We start from the raw sequence: 22,409 nt of genomic DNA on the forward strand, positions 1-22,409 counted from the left end.
GGGCCAAAGGATTGAAGAGTTCAATGTTGAAAAAGGAAAATGGGAGCTGGAAAGAAAGAATTTCAACACGAAACTTGAGGTAGAGCAAGAAGTGGCTAGCAATTGGATGCAAAGATGCAGAAACAAGAATGTTAAAATCCAGAAGCTTAATCAAAGGACGCAAGAAGCACGAACAAAACTTGAAGAAGATCTGGATCAGTCTAAAAACAAAAACTCAGAGTTTAATGCTTACATCTTGCAACTTGAAGAGTCATTATTTCAAGAAAAGGTTCGTCTAGGACCTAGTGATCTCAAAGAAAGTAATGAGGAAAGTGCTTCACTGCGAAGACGCATTAGAGATCTTGAAAAATTTTTGCACAATTATCAAGTCCGAATCACTGAGTTAGAGCAAACTCTCGAAGGAACTAATGAACAATGGCAAAAATCAACTGATTTCTATGTAGAATGAAGTGAAGAAAGAAGTAATATGGTATTCGAGGCCATGGTACAAATGAGTGAAGTTGCTAGATATGTTGGGGAACTAGCTGTTGAAGCAAAAATAATCGAGCATCATGTAGATCCAGTTTCTAAATTCGGAAAGAATGTGTCATGGCTAATGAAAGAAATTATAGAGCTTAATAGGAAAGCTACGCCTTATCTGTAGTTATGAACTATTATAAAGAAACTTTTGTATGCCGATGAAAGTTGTTCTATGACAGTTAACTTTTTGGGATCAATACCTTTTGCATACATGCATTCTGCATACATTCATTATTCATTGCATTATTTTCTTTATGTATAATTTTTATTATTAAGATAATATTCATTAATTAAAATTTGAAAAAATAATATCAAAAGATTTTTCAATCGCAGTTATTCTGGCCAAAAGAGAAATACAACATCACTACGGTACTAGAAAAGCAACTAAGAGAGTTATGGAGGATAAAATACAACGTATTGAGGAACAACATAATAAAGAACAAGCAGAGATGAGAATGAAGCTAGAGAAAATTGAAGCCAGTATTGCAAACTCACAAGACAACATGATGCAGAAAATAGAAGACATGTTTAAAAGGCAAGCTATCATTGGAAAAATGCATGAAAATCCTGTATCTTTCGACCAAGAACCTATGTATCCTCTAGGTTTCCCACCAGAACCAATTTATCACTCTGGTTCTACACCTATACAAATCAATGCCCGCACATCAGCATTTCAAGAAGCCAAACCACATGAAAATCGACAAGTGGATCCTGCATCTTCAAGCAAAAATCCACTTATGTCAGATATGAAAATAGGGGATTTTAATACTGAGCATCTAATCCCATATTTGAATGAGTTGAATGAGAAAGAAAAAGTAAATGAAGAATTGACCAGACATATCAAGAGCTTAGAAGAACGAATGAAATCCGTGGAAATAACTGAATCATTCTATGGGTTTGACGCTAGTGAGTTGAGTTTGGTTCCAGACTTAATCCTCCCCATCAAGTTCAAAGTTCCCGAATTTGATAGATATAACGGTACCACATGCCCTTCATCCCACATTACTATGTTTTGTCGCAGAATGGTAGAATATATGAAAGACGAGAAATTGTTAATTCACTGCTTTCAAGATAGTTTGACAGGACCAACCTTAAAATGGTATACTCAATTGACCAAAGCCAACATTAGATCTTGGAAAGATCTAGCTAAAGCATTCCTAGAGCAGTACTGCCACATAACAGACATGGTCCCTGATAGATGGACTCTCCAAAATTTGGAGAAAAATAATAACGAAACGTTCAGACAGTATGCTCAGAGATGGCGTGACACAACAGCCCAAGTTCAACCACCTCTGTCAGAAAAAAGAGGCCACAGTAATATTTGTATGTACATTGAAAGCTCCTTATTTAAATCATCTAATGGGGAATGCAACCAGAAATTTTGCAGATTTGGTCATTTCTGGAGAACTCATTGAAAATGTCTTGAAAAGTGGCAAAATTGAATCAAATGAGGGGTCTAGTTCCAAAAGACCTATGTACCGGAAAAAAGAGAATAAAGTCAACAATGCAAACTCTTACAACAAGGATTCATCGAAAAGTGTTACAATAACCCAACCAAGGGTTAAGAAAGAAGAAACAAACACTAATCGAGCAGAGTCCAGAGGATCTCGAAAGGAAAATGAAAGGTTGTCTTTTACACCTTTACCAGTACCCTATGCTGAGATCTATGATTCGATGTTTAAAGCAGATGTCATACGGCCCTATCATTTGGTTCCTATGTAACCACCATTCCCTCCATGGTATGATGTAAAGGCACACTGTGTTTACCATGAAGGAATTACGGGTCATTCTATTGAAAACTGTTTGGCATTCAAAAGGGTGGTTCAAAATTTGATCAATACTGGAAAGTTGGAATTTAATTCACAATCTACATCAAATCATCCATTTCCAAATCATGGAGATAAAAACGTGAATGCAATTCAGGAAGAGAACAGAAAGAAAGCAAAAACTGACATTTCTGAAATTAAATCTCCTTTTGTTTGGATATTTCAACAACTCTCCTTATCCGGTATAATTCCACAAGAATTCAGGCCAAAGCATAATGAAGGCAAGAATTATTGTGAATATCATCAAGAGAAGGGGCATGAAATTCAACTATGCCCTGAGTTTAGGGATTTGGTGCAAAAATTGATGAATAACAGAGAGATGGAATTCTTTGAAGAAGAACCAGGGAAAAGAGAAGATGATGTTTGCTCATCAGATGATTTTAAACCTAATCAAAGAACAATTGATCATGTGATTATTAATGTGAAATCATCTACAGTGATTCCTGCACCAACAAAGCCGAAAGTAGTTATCACAACTCCTTTACCATTTCCATACAAGGATACCCGCAGGGTACCTTGGAATTATACTACCAATGTTTCAATGATAGGAGGATCTGTTTCTCTAGAAAAAACAGAAGAGAAAACACAGAGTCTGGATTCGACGTCTGAAGCAGTGAGTGAAGTCGGATTCTTTACAAGAAGTGGGAGATGTTACTCTCCCGAAACATCCAATGCCTCAGAACAAGTGAAAGCAAAAGGAAAAGCCATGGTAATACCCCAAAAGGTATTTGATGATGAATCCCCTCCAGCATTCAATGAGCCTGTAACAGAAAAACAAGTGCAAGAATTTTTGAAATTCCTGAAACATAGTGAGTATAGTGTGGTTGAACAACTACATAAACAACAAGCGCGAATTTCTATTCTTGATCTATTGATGCATTCAGAAGCACACATAAATGCTTTGATGAGAATGCTTAATCAAACTTTTATCCCTGAAGATATATCCCTCAATAAACTTGATAGAATTGTGGGATATATAGCCGCTGACAATTACATAACGTTCACGGATGATGAAATACCTGAAGGCGGAATGGGGTCAGTAAAAGCTTTGAATATCACCACACATTGTCATGGTCATGTTTTGCCAGGAGTATTGATTGACAATGGATCCGCTCTTAACTTGATGCCCCTAGTCACACTTCAAAGAATGCCTGTGGATAAATCACACATGAAAAGTTATCAGAATGTAGTGCGAGCTTTTGATGGCACTCAAAAAGAGGTACTTGGGAAAATGGAAATACCATTGTTAATCAGACCAGTCGTGTACAATATTGACTTTGTGGTGATGGACATCCACCCTACATATAATTGTTTATTAGGGAGGCCATGGATTCATTCTGCAGGAGCCGTTCCTTCTTCATTACATCGGAAATTGAAATTCGTTGTTGATGGACAACTAATATGCGTAGGAGCTGAAGAAGAAATCATTGCGTCTATAACAAGTGATGTTCCATATATTGAAACCAATGATGATGCTCTTGAATGCTCTTTCCGAGCTCTTGAATTTGTCAATACAACCTTTATTGCAGAAGGAAGCAAAATTCCATATCCCAGATTGTCTGATTGCACCAAGATGACGGTACGACAGACTTTAGCCATCGGAGTTAAAACTGGGAAAGGTTTAGGAAAGAATCTTCATGGGAGTTCAGTTCCTGTAAGTATGAAAATGAAGAAAGATCGTTTTGGGATTGGATTTAAGCCCAATTTTCAGCAAAAGAATAAAGAGATGAAAAGAAGGTGTGAAGACAGAAAGACAAGGTTGAAAGGAGAAGAAATCCTTTGGGAACACATATCTTTCCCACAGTTGAAGACCACATTCAGATCAGGGGGAACAATTAATGTATAACAACAGCTTGTTGAGGCATTTAAAGAAGAAAAGTTGACGAAAGATCAAAGCATAGTTGAAGAAGCTATGAATGGATTATTTATCAACATGATCATGAATGACAACAAGACTGGCAAATACTTGGATAGGATTCGCCCATGTTTTCCTGGAGAAACACTCAACAATTGGACCACTGAAGACCTTCCTGTAGTTTTTAATATTAACACAGAGTAATATTCAGAACTAATCTTTATGTTTAGCCCAAAAGTATGAAAACTTTTTGTTATCTTGTAAAGGAAATTATGTTAAGTTCACCTAATATTAAATATAAGAAATTTTCTTTAAAATTTTCAGATGACAATCATTTTTACATTTGTTTTACATTTATTTATTTCATAAATTTACTATATTCTTTCGGAAATATGTCCGACTTAAATTTGCAGGTGTCACAATGTTAATAGCATGTTTATTCCTAAATTTAATTGAGAGATAAATTTAGAGCAGCCCATATGTCTGGAAGAAATCAATGGGTGTGAGGATGAACTGGAATGCGATGTTCCTACTGAATTATTAAGATTGATAGAAAAAGAAGATAAGCAAATTCTACCTCACAAAGAAGAGATTGAGACTGTAAATCTGGGAACAGATGAAGAAATAAAGGAGGTACAAATTGGTACTACTCTGACAATCCAGATAAAACAAGAATTGATAAATCTCCTTCAAGAGTTCAAAGATATCTTCGCCTGGTCTTATCAAGATATGCCTGGTTTGAGTACAGATATAGTGATGCACAAGCTTCCAATCAATCCAGAATATAAACCGGTCCAACAAAAGCTCAGGCGAATGAGGCCAGAAATGTTGTTACAGATCAAAGAGGAAGTAATGAAATAGATTAATGTAGGTTTCCTACAGGCAGCCAAATACCCAGAATGGGTAGCCAACATTGTTCTAGTACCAAATAAAAATGGAAAAGTTTGAATGTGTGTGGATTACAGAGATCTTAACAAAGCTAGTCCGAAAGATAGCTTTCCATTACCCCACATAGACACCTTGGTGGACAATACTGCAGGACATGCATGGTTTTCATTCATGGATGGCTTTTCAGGATATAATCAGATAAAAATGAATCCTGAAGACATGGAAAAAACAACATTTGTAACCATGTGGGGCACATTCTGCTATAAAGTAATGCCATTTGGATTGAAAAATACAGGGGCAACGTATCAAAGAGCCATGGTAACTTTGTTTCATGACATGATGCACAAAGAGATTGAAGTATATGTAGATGACATGATTGCCAAATCCCGAACCGAAGAAGAACATATTCAAAATTTGAGAAAGCTTTTCCAGAGATTGAGGAAGTATCAATTAAAGCTCAACCCCGCTAAATGCACTTTTGGGGTAACTTCCGGGAAACTTTTGGGATTTATGGTCAGCAAAAAAGGAATCGAGATTGATCCAGATAAAGTAAAAGCAATTCAAGATCTTCCACCACCCAATACAAAAAAAGAAGTTCGAGGCTTTTTGGGAAGATTAAATTATATATATCTCGGTTCATTTCTCAATTAACTGACAAATGTGATCCAGTGTTCAAATTACTTCGAAAGAACAATCATGAAGTCTGGAATGATGAATGTCAAGAAACTTTGGATATTATTAAGAAATATTTATCCAATGCCCCCATTTTAGTATCACCAATGCCTGATAGACCGTTAATTCTCTACTTGATAGTCTTTGAAAATTCGATGGGATGTGTACTGGGACAACATGATGAATCTGGAAAAAAAGAAAAAGCTATTTATTATCTGAGCAAAAAAATTTACTGATTGTGAAATTCGATATCCACCAATGCAAAAATTATGTTGTGCCCTGGTGTGGGCTACTCGAAGACTCAGACAATACATGTTATATCATACTACTTGGTTGATATCCAAACTTGATCCTTTGAAATTCTTAATGGAATCACCAGCTTTGACAGGCAGAATGGCTAGATGGCAGATGTTATTATCCGAATTTGATATTGTATATGTCAACCAAAAAGCGATAAAAGGAAGTGTCATAGCTGTTTTTCTGGCCAGTCGTGTATCGAATGATTATCAGCCTTTGAGTTTCAATTTTCCAGATGAAGATTTGTTGTGCATATCCATGAATGAAGAAGTCGAAACAAATGATGCATCTGTATCTTGGAAGCTTTACTTTGACGGAGCATCCAACGCCTTGGGACGAGGAATCAGGGCAGTGTTAATTTCTCTAGAAAATATTTATTATCCCTTTACAAGTAGACTGGAGTTCTTTTGCACCAATAACATGGCGGAATATGAAGCTTGTGTCATGGGATTGAAAGCAGCTATAGAAAGAAAAATCAAATGTCTCAAGATATATGGAGATTCATCGTTAGTGGTGTATCAATTACGAGGAGAATGAGAAACAAAAGATCCCAAATTGTTGGAATACCGAAATTTTACCCTCGAATTAGTGAAAGAATTTGAGAGAGTCACCTTCAATTATATTCCTCGAGAAGAAAATCAAATGGCAGATGCTTTGGCTACATTAGCTGCTATGTTTCAGGCAACTAAGAAAGTTGATATGATGCCAATCAAAATGCAAGTATATGAAATTCCTGCACATTGTTATAGTGTGGAAGAAGAGGTAGATGGTAAACCATGGTATTATGATATCCTGCAATATATCAAACATCAAAGTTATCCACAAAATGCATCTGAAATTGATAAAATAACCTTGAGAAGAATGGCTGCTGGATATTTTCTTGATGGCGAGATTATGTATAGAAGAAGCAATGATCAAATGCTATTGAGATGTTTAAATACCAGCGAAGCCAGAAGCATCATTGAAGAAGTACACAGTGGAATATGTGGAACACATGCAAATGGTCTTTCCATGGCTAGAAAAATAATGAGATATGGATACTATTGGGCTACCATGCACACATATTGCATTGATTATGCAAGGAAATGTCATAAATGCCATATATATGCAGACAAGATTCATGTACCCCCATCTCTTTTATATATAATGACAGCACCTTGGCCATTTTCTATGTGGGGAATAGATGTCATTGGGGAAATCACACCAAAAGCATCAAATGGACATTGCTTCATCCTTGTGGCAATTGATTATTTTACCAAATGGGTTGAAGCTGCTTCATATGCCAATATTAAGAGGTCCATAGTCTGCAAATTCATAAAGAAAGAGATAATTTGCCGGTATGGCCTACCAGAAAGGATCATTACAGATAATGCTCTGAACCTGAACAACAAAATGATGACCGAACTTTGTGCACAGTTTAAGATCAAACATGCAAACTCAGTGACATATCGTCTAAAGATGAATGGGGCAGTTGAAGCAGCAAATAAGAACATCAAGAGAATCATTACAAAGACCACTGAAACTTACAAAGATTGGCACGAGAAGTTACCTTTTGCTTTATATGCATACCGAACTACTGTTCGAACATCTACTAGGGCAACGCCTTTTTCTTTAGTCTATGGGATGGAAGCAGTCTTACCAATTGAAGTTGAGATTCCATCACTTCGAATTTTAAGAGAAACAAAATTGGATGAATCCGAATGGATCCAAGCTAGATTTGATCAATTGAACCTTATTGAGGAGAAAAGATTGAAAGCTATTTGCCATGGACAGATGTATCAGAAACGGATGATGAAGTCTCATGACAAGAAAGTACATCCAAGAAAATTCCAAGAGGGTGATCTATTACTAAAAAAGATCTTGCATATACATAAAGATTTCCGTGGGAAATGGATGCCTAATTGGGAAGGGCCATAAGTTGTAAAAAAAGGCATTTTCCGGATGAGCGTTGATCTTGGCAGAAATGGATGGAAAAATTCTGAGAAATCCAATAAACTCGGATTCTGTCAAGAAATATTATGCTTGAAGAAGAAAAGAAGAAAAAAGAAAGAAAAAAAAGAGGGGGTCAAGATGAAAACCCGCAAAGGGCATCTTGTAACCAAAGGAAGGATTTGAGTTAAAAACCTGAAAGGGCGGCTCGAATGCATGTTGATATTAGGCATCTGGAAATTGAACCCTCTTAAGATTTTGATAGTTTGGGAGGAACTTCACATCTACAAGCATTCTGACAACGTTTGAGATCTTCCAGACAAAAGCTTATATCAGTACTCTAAATTATGTCAATTTGATTAATTTAGAAATACTTATGCTAATAATTTGTTGAGTCATTTGAATTTTTATCATTCCTATGCTTGCCATAACTTTGAATACAATTCTATCTATTAATAAATTCTAAGTTTATTTTCTCTAAATTCAATTTATTTGAAATTCAATTTATTTTTGAAAATTCAATTTATTCTTTTATTTTTGTAAATGGATTAACATAATTTTGAAATAAGTTAAATATTTCTGAATATCACTTTATGCTAATACTTTTAAAGGCGTAGAATACAAAGTAAGCAAATTATCACCGTCATAGAGTTATTTGGAAGTGGAACAAGAAGAAATATGTTCTCAAATTGGTAGATTATGAATATAGCCCCTTTTCAGTGTAGCAGCATGAAAATACTTCGAATCTACAAATTCTGGCTCTACATCGAATGAATACTGTGATATTCCTGTCCAAACATTAACTGGAGCAAGTGCTACGTTCTCATAGTAGAAATAAGAAGACCCAATAGCATCTTCTGGAAGTGTTTTTTGAGTTATCTGATATGATTTGGTATGAACCCCAGAATCAATCATTGGATTTGAAAGATGAATTTGCTCATAGTAGAAATAAGGAGACCCAATAGCCTCTTCTGGAAGTGTTCTTTGAGATATCTGATCTGGTTCGGTAAGAACCACAGAACAAATCATTGGAATTAAAAGATGAACTGCATGATCGTCTTCATTAAGAAGCTTCTTTTCAAGCTTCTTATGCTTATTCCTTTCCCAAAAATCATAGCTCGAGTTTTGCCTTTTTCTTGTAATGGCTTCCTATCTTTTACCGGAAGAAGTGTATCAGCAGCCTTAGCAATTTGAGCAGCACATATAAAATCTGTCAACTCTGCAATTGATGAATCAGAATTATATCTCTATGGCTATTGAAGACATAACATTTGAGTATCCCATTTTCATCAAGTATAACAGTTTACTCTCCTCATCAGAATCAGAATTCAGGATTTTCTCGGTATCAAAAGAACTATCAATATCTGTGAAATCATCCTGAAATATCGCTTCATAATCAGATGAGTTGTTATCAGAATCAACATGTTGCATGAATACAAGCCTTTTCAAGAGCCTATACTATTGAGTTTTATTCTCAAGTGGTTTTGTGACATTATGCAAAAATTCAGGCATATCTACATCTACACTCTTCAAAGATGATAGATTCTCCGATTTGAAGAAGAAAGATTTATTGGATTTCTACACAACTGAAGAAATACTAAGTTCATCAATTTGAAATCAAATAAAAATAAACTTAACGTTCATGCATCATATTTAGGCATTTGCAAAAATAGGTGCATTTTCATTCATTTTATACATGTTAAATTTTGGCAGGAATTTCAAAGATTTTAGCAAAGATTTAAATCCATCATTTAATGGATCAACATTTTCAGTTAGAGTTCATAATGAGAAGAACTCATCTGAAGAAGAAGAAGTTCATAATGAGAAGAATTTGTTCAACCTTTTACTAAAATCCATCACTTGATGGATCAGCTTTTCCAGAGAAAGTTCATAATGAGAAGAACTCATCTGAAGAAGGAAGAAGAAGTTCATAATGAGAAGAATTTGTTCAACCTTTTGTTTGAATTCATCATTTGATGGATCAACATTGCCAGGTAGAGTTCATAATGAGAAGAACTCGTCATCTGAAGAATAAGAAATTCATAATGAGAAGAATTTGTTCAACCTTTTACTCAAATCCATCACTTGATGGATCAACTTTTCCAGAGAAAGTTCATAATGAGAAGAACTCATCTGAAGAAGGAAGAAGAAGTTCATAATGAGAAGAATTTGTTCAACCTTTTGTTTGAATTCATCATTTGATGGATCAACATTGCCAGGTAGAGTTCATAATGAGAAGAACTCGTCATCTGAAGAAGAAGAAATTCATAATGAGAGGAATTTGTTCAACCTTTTACTCAAATCCATCACTTGATGGATCATCTTTTCCAGAGAAAGTTCATAATGAGAAGAACTCATCTAAAGAAGGAAGAAGAAGTTCATAATGAGAAGAATTTGTTCAACCTTTTGTTTGAATTCATCATTTGATGGATCAACATTGCCAGGTAGAGTTCACAATGAGAAGAACTCATATGAAGAAGAAGAAGTTCACAATGAGAAGAGCTTGTTCAACCTTTTGCATAATTCTATCACAGAAGGATATAGATTAGCATCAACCTTTCCAGAGAAAGTTCATAATGAGAAGAACTCATCTGAAGAAGAAAGAAGAAGTTCATAATGAGAATAGCTTATTCAACCTTTTGAAAAACTCTATCACATAAGGAAATAGGTCAACATCATCCCCAGCGGAAAGTTCATAATGAGAAGAACTCATCTGAAGAAAGAGAAGAATTTATTCAACATCTCCATATTAATCAAGTGAAGTCAAATGAAAAAAAAAATTATTATCTTTTCGTCTTTGCTCTATTCTTGTTAACACAAGAATAAGCAAAGAGGAGCAGCTGAAGATACTCATTTTTTTCTTTATTTTTTTAATATTATTTATATTATTATTATTATTATAAATATTATTATTAATATTATTTTTTATTAATATTATTATTATTACACCAGGCCCAGATTATTCACCCCAATTATAAATCCAGATGGCCCAACTAAACCCTAAAACCAGATTAGGGTTTGATCTCTAACCCTAGCCACCTCATCATCACAGCCGTTGGATCTGAGAGATCCAACGGCCTACACTCATCCAGTACAAACCCTAGGGTGATGATACCCTAGGGCCACGCGGCCACCGCAGCTACTCCCACCATCTCCACCGCTGCCACGTCTCGTCGGAAGCTTCCAGAAGCGCCACTCCAGCCGCACACATGTCGCCCCAACGGTGAGTCACCACTAGAAGTCCGGTGACTCACCAGACTCCACTCTTTTACCCGGTCCGATAGCCACACCGGGGATGGCTTTAAAGCCATTGACAACCTGAAAAGAAAAAAAACAGAGAGAAGAAAACCACAGCAACCAACAGAGAGAGAAGAAAAAAAGGAAAAAAAATAACAAGAGAAAAAATGAACAAACCAGCAACCACAAATACCAAAATAAGCAAGGAGAAGACATAGAGAAACTCACCGGGGAAGACAACGCCTTGATCGGAGTCACCACCGGCCTCCAAACGTCACCAAAAACCTTCGAAAACCGAAGGTATTTTCCTAGATTTGCTCCGATCGGGAGCTATTTAAGAGAAAGGAACACCGGAACCGTCATTAGGACGGTCCGATCTACGTTGTGGTATAAAAATAAAATTTTCTGGCCACCGGATGCGGTGGCCGGCGGTGAGAATTACGGTGGCAGACGGCTGCCGCCCGGTAGTCGGCTTCCCTCTGATGAGGGAAGCTAGAGAGAGACGAGAGAGAATTTAAACTCTATTTGTTTAGAGAGAGGAGAGAAATTGAGAAATGAAAGAGTTGGCCCGTAGGGCCAGCCGTTTCGGGCTTAAATAGCCCTTCCCGAACGACGTCGTTTTGGGGAGGGCTATTTGTGTAATTTTTAAATGTTAAACCCTGTCCGTAGTCCCTCTATTTTATATGTTTTACATATTAGTCACTGAATCAAATTTATGATCCTTTTAATTTGGTCTCTACATTTTATTTATTTATATTTTAGCCATTAACCGTAATTATAAATATTTTAGATAAAATACGTATTTAGTCCATTAGTTTTAATAATTAATTTTTTAATCCCGAGTACATTTTTTAATTTATTTTAATTTGATATATGAATTTTATATAATTTTATTTTAGTCACCAAATTAATAAATGAGTAAAATAAAATGTTCAATCCCTGTAATTTTAAATAATTAATTATGAATTAGGTATTTAATTTTATTAGATTATAATTTAGTCACTAATTTTAAATATTTTCATTTATTATAAAGTTTTACTTTTTTTAAATATATAGTTCTAATTTTATTTTTATTATTATTTATTTATGTTTTAATTTCACTTGTTTATATTTAAATATTATATTTATTATTATTATATAAATATATATAATCAATAATAATTTATATTAAATCTTAATTTGATTTTACATAAATTATTTTTTTTATCATATTTTAATATTTATTTATTTTTCAATATCAAAGAAAAGGGCAGTCTTAATACAACTGGATGTCCTATTCTGGTATTTTAAAATTAAATATTATAAAAAATTATAATTTAAATTTTATTTAAATTATTATAATATTTATTAATATCGAAGAAAAGAGCTGTCTTAAGGCACCTAGAAGTCCTTTTCTGATATTTCTAAATACGTAAATATCTTATTTATGTTTAATATATTTTCTTAAAAATATTTGAATTAAATAGGATTATAAATTAAATATATTTTGAATTTTTAATAATAGAGACAATTTATAATTAAAAAGTACCAATTTTGGGCGTTGTAGGGGTACTAATCCTTCCCTAAACGTAACCGACCACGAACCCCTTTTTATTATTAAAAAGAATGAAATTTTGGTTAAAACGCATATCAGTTTATCTTTTAATCGATGTTTTTTTAAAAACTCTTTTAAAAGATGATTTTTAGGTATTCGACCTACCTGACCCAAAAGGCCGATGGCGACTCCCAAATTTTTTTAAAAACCATTTATTCACATCACTTTTCCTGCCGAGTAAAAAAAAATTCGTGCCTGGACGAAAACCAGTTACGACAATCGGCATTATCATTGGACCCTTCAGTGTTTGTTTCATATCATCAAAGACCCTATAACATACATCATGAACCGGGTTAACGACCCCACGAACAATCTCCACACGATTCTCGTGAAAGAAATGAAGCGAGATGTCCTCGTTCGTCAACGTTCGAATCAAAGGGATGACGCAGTAATCGTTTTCGAAATGACCGAAAGGGAATTCATCATTGTTTATATAATTCAAGCATTGGAACTTTCGATAGCCAATGCATCGACGAATGTATCGGGCCATGTCTGGATGGTGAAAACCAAGTTCTCTCCACAGGCAACATACCGTTCGACCCAAAGGAGTAGAGCCATGACGTGCATGGACTCTAACGGTTCGCGTTGAAGGTTCAGAACAAGCCTGGAGAAGATGGTTCTGTCTATGGTGTGGAACAACTTGAGTTCTTCTGGGAAAATTGATTGAGATGCAGAAGAAGATGATGATGGTGAAGCCATTGTCGGGTTTTTGAAAGAGATTGGGAATATGGATTGTTACTGAAAGTTGGTTTTGGGGATTTTATACAAAGGAAAGAGTGCAATTGAAGAAGCCTTGAGTTGTGTGGACTTTGAAGGGACTCCATTTTTGAGCTTTTGGGCAGAAATGTAAGGTTTTAGAGGGTTTCTTTGTTAAGAGTTTTCAAGACAACGGTCATGTTTTGGATAACCAAAGGAGAAGAAGAAAATTACTTTTTTAGATGATAATAATAATAATAATAATAATAATAATAATAATAATTTTTATTTATTCATAGTTTTTTTAATAAAAATAATAATATTTGATTTATTAATAATCTATAATTTGCATATTATCGATCAATAAAAATAACACTCTTAATAATAAATTTAATTTTAAAACTTATGATGTCGTGTCTCATTTTATTTATTAATAATGCTTATAATTATATAACATTAATATATCAAATATTAATTTTGCTATTCAATATTTCACTTCATAATAGATGAACTCAATGATATTTAAAAGGAAAACAAATATAAAATTAGGATAACTATACATTTTCGTTCTTGAATTTGACTTCAATATATTTTGGTACTTCAAATTTTTGGTACTTCAAATTTTTGGTTCAATTAGATTTTTAAACTTAGTTTTAAGGTGATACATGTATATTTTTTTAATCAAATTAAGCACTTCAAATATCTTGCTGATTTAAATTAATATATGGACTTTATTTTTTAGTCTAAATTAATGCTTGATGTACTTAATTGAAACTATAGAATTTGTTGAGTTAATCGATTGACGGAATTGGCCAAGAGGGGGGTGAATTGGCAATAAAAAATTTGGTGGAAGCTTTTGCAGAAAATTGAAAGAAATTGCACAGCGATTTAGAGTGGTTCGACTTTTTCAACCAAAGTCTATGTCCACTACCTTAGCTATCCACACTAAGGATTTTCCACAAATTCACTAATTTGTCTTTCTTTTGAGGACAAAGAGTAACCTTACAAACCCTCAAGAATTATACCCCAAATTCTTGAGAACACTCTCTCCCAAAGAGAACAATACAAATTTGCAAACTTACAAGGAAATCCTCACAAGGTAGATTGTTTGCACAATTCTAGAACAAAGAAAAGAACACTAAAAAATGAATACAATTGAGCACAATAAGTGTTCTTGAAAGCAAGATGAATATTGAATGAAAAATAGACTTGAAATGCTCAAACTTGAGGTTTGATGCTTTCTCTTTGATTCTCTCTTGATTCTAGTTGCTTGATATTTCTTGTTTTTGATCAATGGCTTCTAAGCTTGCTTAAATACACATTGAATCACTTCTGAACGTTGGGGATGATTAGAGAAGATAATATAACCGTTTTAGTATGAAAAACAATTAATAAAACAGCTTGGAGCGTGAGGGAATCGGTACCCCCTATGGGGAATCAGTTCCCTAAGTGTAAAATTCAAATATTTCGACCGTTACACAGGGGGAATCGGTACCCCCTGGAGGGGAATCGGTTCCCTCCGAGCATACTGGAATTCTCGGAGCCAAACCATTAAGGGGGAATCGGTACCCCCTTGGGGGGGAATCGGTTCCCTTTGAGCAATTTGTAATTTTTGGCTTTGAAATGGTTCGAAATACTTTGTAAAATTATTTTGAAATTGTTTTAAGATTAAAACTTAATTTTACACTTGAGTAAGGATTAAAAATGATTTTTGAAAGATTTAGAGTAATGTTTTGATATTTGAATAATTATATCGAATATACTTAGAAAACCTTTATTGCACAATCTTAAAATTCATTTAACTTAATTTGTTATATCGAAATATCAAAATGTTTTCAACAATCTCCCCCTTTTTGATATAACAAAACATTTTAGTAATTTTAAGATTTTGAAATAAAAAAACCGACGTTTTTTGAAAATTATTCCCCCTTACTTTAACACTTACTCCTCTTTTAAAACATTTAACACTTCTCCCCCTTTTTGTTAAATCAAAAATACATTTGTAAAGAATTTAAACAAGGTTTTGAAATCATTTAGCCAATTGAATATAGTTTAAGCTGCTAAGATCACAATCAAGAGAAATGTTAGCCATTAGTTTCATAATCAATATTCATAATTAATGTGACATGGCAAAATTGATCATATTGCTAAAATGATGTAAATGATGCAATAAATTTAACTAAGCCAAATATATAAGCTCAAACGTCCAAACAAATCCAAAGTCTAACAATCCTCAAAATCAAACATTCCAAAATATTCAAAATGTTCAAACAATAATCTTTTAGTTTAAAGTTTTAAAACTAAGCATAGAATCAAACATCCGGATCGGGAGGAGGAAAACGAGCTCGTATAGCGGCCATTTCGTGAGTGAGTTCATTAATACGCGCGTTGGTTGCTTCGTTGTTTGCACGCATCTCCCGAATAATTTCTAATTGTTGAGCTCCCATTGTGGATAAATGAGACTCTATAGAAGTAAAGCGCGAAGACATATCGGAAATCGAATGTCTCCATAAAGGATTGAAAATATGGAGGCATTTGATGCGTTTGTTGTGCTTGCTCCTCGGGTTGCTCAGGCTCATCTTCGGCTTCATCGATGTCTCGCATTAATTGTTGAAGCTCGGGATCCTCGTCAGCTTCTGGTTGAGCTCGTGAAGAACTAGCTCCCGGAGTATGTTCAGACGATCGAATCCATTCACCGGTTTTCTTATCCCTTATCCATCCCGCTCTCGTTAAGGAAAGAAGATTAATTTGTTTCTTTAGAGGAAATGAGGCATCTAGACCAACTCTAAGCCCAGCTTTAGAAAATAGGTTACTCAAAATGCAACCTTAAACTAGAGATGAACAGAGTTTCTTGTTAGGTACAAAGTTTACGGTTTCAACAATTTCAGCAAAAATGATCTGATGTAGGTTTATTTTAATACCGTTTTCAAAACAATGTAACCACCAAAGATCCAAGGCTCTAAGAGTAGAATAACGACCTCCGGATGGTCGAAACCACCAAGAAATCATTAGATGAAGAAAACGTTCATGAAGGTCTAAGACACTTGCACTATCCCTTCTTTTATAACGAGATCCTAAGATTTGTTTCTCATTTGAAATACCATCATTATCTAATCCGAATGCATTGGCTATGTAAGTCGAGTCAATATATAAGAATTGTCCTAGGAGGTAGGAACGAATTCCTATGGTTTCGGTTTCAGTTCGTTTTTAACACAAACGACATTAGAATAGAAAATACGAACAAGTTGATGGTAGACAATGGGTTCAAGATCAAAAAGTTTATCAAATTTCCACTCCTGTAAAAGAGGAAGATATTTAAAATTAATATCTAACATAGCTTGACGAGAAGGGATACGTTCTTCTCTAATTTTGTAAGAGTCGAAATATTGATAATACCAAAAACGATGATTTCTAGGACCAGGATGATTGAAGCACGAGATTTGGATAGTCAAATTAGGATCAATAGGATTAGGATTAGGAATTATATTTTTAGGAATAGGATGAGGATTTGGAGGTGGATTTGGTTGACGGTGTGAGCGACTAGATGATGACCTAGCACGTTTAGGATTGGACATGGTTTAGGAAATCGGAATAGGATGGATAACCTGCAATTTAGAAAACACATGTAAGCAATTCAATTAATCCCAAAACTCAATTGAGTCCTCAATATTTCAAGGTTCTCTAATTCAATTCTAATGGGCAAAGTTTTTGAAAACTATTTGAAAAATAAGATTTTGAAAAACAATATATGTATAGTTTTCATAACAACAACATAATTCAATCAAAACACAATAATTTAAAAAACAATTTTTTTTTATTTCAAAAATTTTAAATATTTTGAAAAATTCTTGTGGTTTTGATGAAATTAGTTGTAATATCTAGTTTTTAATCACTAAACAATCAATGGCCGATCTAAAGTTCAACCTAGAACTAATTAAAACTAGTTCTATGTTCATAAATTGATGAAATAGAGAGTTTAGAAAATTTTACCTTGAAAGATGAGATTGAGTGGATTTTGATGTTGTTTGCACGATTTTAATGATGCTAGCAAGTTTAGAAGATGATATTTGAAGTGAATTCCGATTAAAATCGATGATTTGAGGCAAAAATGGAGATTTGAGAGGTTAGAATGAGAAACGACGGAAGGAATAAAAAGAGAAGGTTTTGAGGATTTAAGGGTTCTGCCCGTGTTAAAATCCAGAACCCCAGGGGGGTATCGATTCCCCTGTGGGGGGAATCGGTTCTCTTATGGGGGTATCGATTCCCTCTGCACCAAAATGCTAAAATCCAATTTTAAACACATAAAATGCTAAATTAATTTTCTCTAGTGGTATTGGCAACTCATATATTGAAAATTAATCATGTTCAAATAATCAAGTTATTCTTTAAACGATATTTGAACATAAAATTAATTTTTCATCAAGAATAATAAACTCCCCCTAACTAATAGCAATGAATGCAATTAAAAATTAGCATTTTTCATTTAGTCTTAAAAGTGCTAAAATTATTTTAAACACTAAGTGAAGATATGATGATTAAACTTAATTCTCTCCTAAGTGTCCAAAATCTTTCCTTGTCTAAAGGTTTTGTAAAGATATTCGCTAATTGGTGCAAAATATCAACAAATTCTAGAACTACATCTTCCTTAGTGACATGGTCTCTAATGAAGTGATGTCTTATTTCAATGTGCTTAGTTCTAGAGTGTTGGATGGGATTTTTAGTGAGACAAATAGCACTACTATTGTCACACTTGATAGGAATGGTACCAACTTCAATTCCATAATCAAAAAGTTGTTGTTTCATCCATAAAACTTGTGCACAACAACTACCAGCTGAAATGTATTCGGCTTCAGTGGTAGATAATGCAAAATAATTTTGTTTCTTTGAAAACTAAGAAATCAACATATTTCCAAGGAATTGGCAAGTACCGGAGGTGCTTTTCCTATCTAATTTGCATCCTCCATAATCCGCGTCAGAAAAAGCATGCAAGATAAACTTGAGTCTCTATGATACCAAAGTCCTAAACTAGGAGTGTCCTTAAGGTATATAAAGATTCTCTTAACAGCTAGTAAATGTGATTCCTTAGGGCATGATTGAAATCTAGCACATAAGCAAACACTAAACATAATGTCCGGTATACTTGAAGTTAGATAAAGTAGAGATCCAATCATTGACCTATATAATTTAACATCTACACATTTACCTCCTTCATCTAAGTCAAGCTTTGTTGAAGAGCTCATTGGAGTGTCATGAGGTTTGCCATTTTCCAGTCCAAACTTCTTGAGCATATATTTGACGTACTTAGCTTGATTGATGAAGATGCCATCTTTTCTTTGCTTGATTTAGAGTCCCAAGAAAAATGAGAGCTCCCCCATCATGCTCATTTCGAATTCACTTTGCATTAGCTTGGAAAATTCTTGGCAAAGAACATCATTAGTAGAACCAAATATTATATCATCAATATAAATTTGAACTACTAATAAATCTTTACCTTTATGCTTTAAAAACAATGTAGTGTCAACCTTCCATTTTGAAAAACCTTTTTCAATTAAAAAATTTGACAATCTTTCATACCAAGCTCTTGGAGCTTATTTTAAACCATAAAGTGTTTTTGTCAATTTAAGAACATGATCCGGAAATTTTGAATCTTCAAAACCTGGAGGTTGTCCACATACACTTCTTATTTTATAAAACCATTTAAGAATGCACTTTTAACATCCATTTGATATAATTTAAATTCATGAAAACATACAAATGCTAGTAACATTCTAATTGCTTCTATCCTAGCTACGGGAGTGTATGTTTCATCATAGTATATGCCCTCTTCTTGAGTATACCCTTGAGCAACAAGTCTAGCCTTGTTTCTCACTATATTACCACTTTCATCAAGCTTATTCCTAAATACCCATCTAGTACCTACAGTAAATTTATTACTAGGCCTTTCAACTAATGTCCATACTTTACTTCTCTCAAATTGATTTAATTCTTCTTGCATAACCATAATCCAATGTTCATCTTTTAATGCTTCTTTAATATTCTTAGGCTCTATGCATGAAATAAATGTAACATAATTACAAATATTTCTAAGAGAAGATCGAGTTATTACCCCTTTGGATGGATCACCTATAATTTCACCATCCTTGACATTGTTGTACTCTCTTGGATAAGACACTTTCCTTTTTTCAATGGTTGGGTTCTCAAGAGGATCATGAGTTTCCTCATTTTTCGTTTCTTCCTTTGATGATGGTTCTCCAAAGTCATGTCTAACGTCATTTGTATTTATAACACCTACATCATCATTCACATAAGAATCCTTCCTCAGAAGGAGATTATCATCGAAAACAACATGTATAGACTCTTCTACAACTAAAGTTCTTTTATTAAATACTCGATAAGCTTTAGAATTTAAGGAATAACCCAGAAAAATTCCTTCATCACTTTTAGCATCAAATTTGCCAAGGTTCTATTTACCGTTGTTTAAAACAAAACATTTACATCCAAAAGGATGAAAATAGCTAATGTTAGGCTTTTTATTTTTGAAAATTTCATATGGAGTTTTCTTTAAAATTGGCCTAATCATTACTCGATTTATAACATAACAAGCGGTATTTGTGGCTTCCGCCCAAAAATATTTTGGCAAATTATTTTCACAAAGCATGGTTCTAGCCATTTCTTCTAAAGTTCTATTTTTCCTCTCAACAACTCAATTTTGTTGAGGGGTTCTAGGTGCTGAAAAATTGTGACTAATACCATTAGAATTACAAAACTCAGTAAATCCAAGATTTTCAAATTCAGTGCCATGATCACTCCTAACACTAGTTATAGAGTAACCTTTATCGTTTTGGATTACTTTTGAAAACGCGATGAATTTTTCTAATGCTTCATCTTTAGTACTTAAGAATAGAACCCAAGTATATCTAGAGTAGTCATCTACCAAGACAAATGCATATTGTTTTCCACCCAAGCTAGTAGTCCTAGTTGGCCCAAAAAGATCTATATGGATCAATTGTAATACTCTACTAGTTGATACGTCATTAATGGATTTAAAAGAAACTCGCTTTTGTTTTCCTTTAGCACAAGCATCACAGATTTTATCATTATCAAATTTAAGTTTAGGCAACCCTCGAACTAAATCACCTTGAATTAGCCGTTGCAAAACACTCATACTAGCATGTCCTAGTCTCCTATGCCATAACCAACTATCATGTTCATCCTTAGCAACTAGGCACAAATTAGTCATATCAATAGAATCTAAATACACCATGTATATGTTTCCTATTCTATGACCAACAAGCATAATCCGATTAGATGCAATGTCAATGACTTTACAACCATTAATATCAAACATGACATTGAATCCCTTATCACAAAATTGACTAATACTTAATAGATTATGCTTTAATCCATTCACATATAAAACATTCTTAATTTGTATGGAAGAGGTATTACCAATAGTACCAATACCTTCAATATGACCTTTTGAATCATCACCAAAAGTCACTTCTCCTCTATTTTTTGCATTAAGCTCAATGAACCGATTTTTGTCTCCGATCATGTGTCTTGAGCATCCACTATCAAGGTACCATGAATTTGGATTTATTTCTCGTGCCTTGTAGCAATGCTCCTTTTCCTACAAACATAGATTAATTTCTAATTTTTGGTACCCAAATTCTTTTGGGTCCATATTCATTAGTTTCCAAAATCCTAGTCCCCTTAGGTATCCATTTGTGTAGGATATCCTTATCTTTAGTAGTAATGAGCTCCTTAGGAACCCATATACTTCTAACGATTTTTCCATTAGAGGTTCTTTGGGGACCTCTATGATTGTAGTTTTTAAAACTTTTTCTAACAAAGTTGGATTTTGAATTTTCTCCACTTTCAAAACGTTTTGTTCCAACTTTATCAAAAGAAGCTTTAAGATCATCAATTTTCTTTTGATGATCATCATTGACTTTTGAAAGTAAATTTTTGCAAATCTAAATTTTTCTTTTTAAACTCTTCTAGTTTGATTTGCAAATCTTTGATTTTACTTTCAAGATCGTTGTTGGTTTTGGATATGAGTTTATTTTCATTTTTTAATTTTGAAACATCATTTTTATATTTTAAAAACAATTTCTCATAATCCGAAGCCAACCCATTATATTCCTCTAATAGCTCATCATAGGATAAATCATCAAAATCAGATGAGTTAGAGGTTACCTTAGAATCTTCCCCGAATGCCATTAAGCACAAGTTTGCTACTTCTTATTCCTTTTCATCGGAACCTTCTTCATCGCTCCATGTAGCCACATGAGCCTTGTGCTTATTCTTTGATTGACCCTTTCTCTCTTCAATTGTGGGCAATCATATTTGGCATGCCCGGGCTTTTTGCATTCATAGCAAATGATCAGGTCCTTCTCTTTTGGTTCATTTTTGAGGCCCTCATTTCATTTGAATTTTCTTCCTCGGTAAGGTCTCATCATTTTTCTGAACCGTTTGGCAAACAATGCCATTTCCTCGTCATCTTCATCCGAATCACTCTCATTTTTTTGTGGATTTGAGAGCAACTCCGATGTTTTTCTTCTTCTCCTTCTCATTTGGTGTCTCTTCAATCTTATCAAGGTCCACCTCATCTTCAAGCATCATTTCATGAGTGAGGAGTGAACCGATTAGCTCTTCAAGAGTTAAGGGTGTTAGATCCTTAGACTCGATGATTGCCGTCTTCTTTGATTGCCACGATTTTGGGAGGGAGTAGACTAACTTCCTCATAAGCTTTTCATTTGAAATGATCTCTCCATATGATTTGAGACCATTGACAATCGTTGAGAATCTATCCGTCATAGCTTTGATATCTTCATTTGGTTTCATCCTGAAATTTTCATAGCTATGCGTTAGAATACTAATTTTAGATTTCTTT

This window comes from Hibiscus syriacus, unplaced genomic scaffold (genome assembly GCF_006381635.1).
Source record: "Hibiscus syriacus cultivar Baekdansim isolate YM2019G1 unplaced genomic scaffold, ASM638163v2 tig00110482_pilon, whole genome shotgun sequence".
Taxonomy (NCBI): Eukaryota; Viridiplantae; Streptophyta; class Magnoliopsida; order Malvales; family Malvaceae; genus Hibiscus; species Hibiscus syriacus.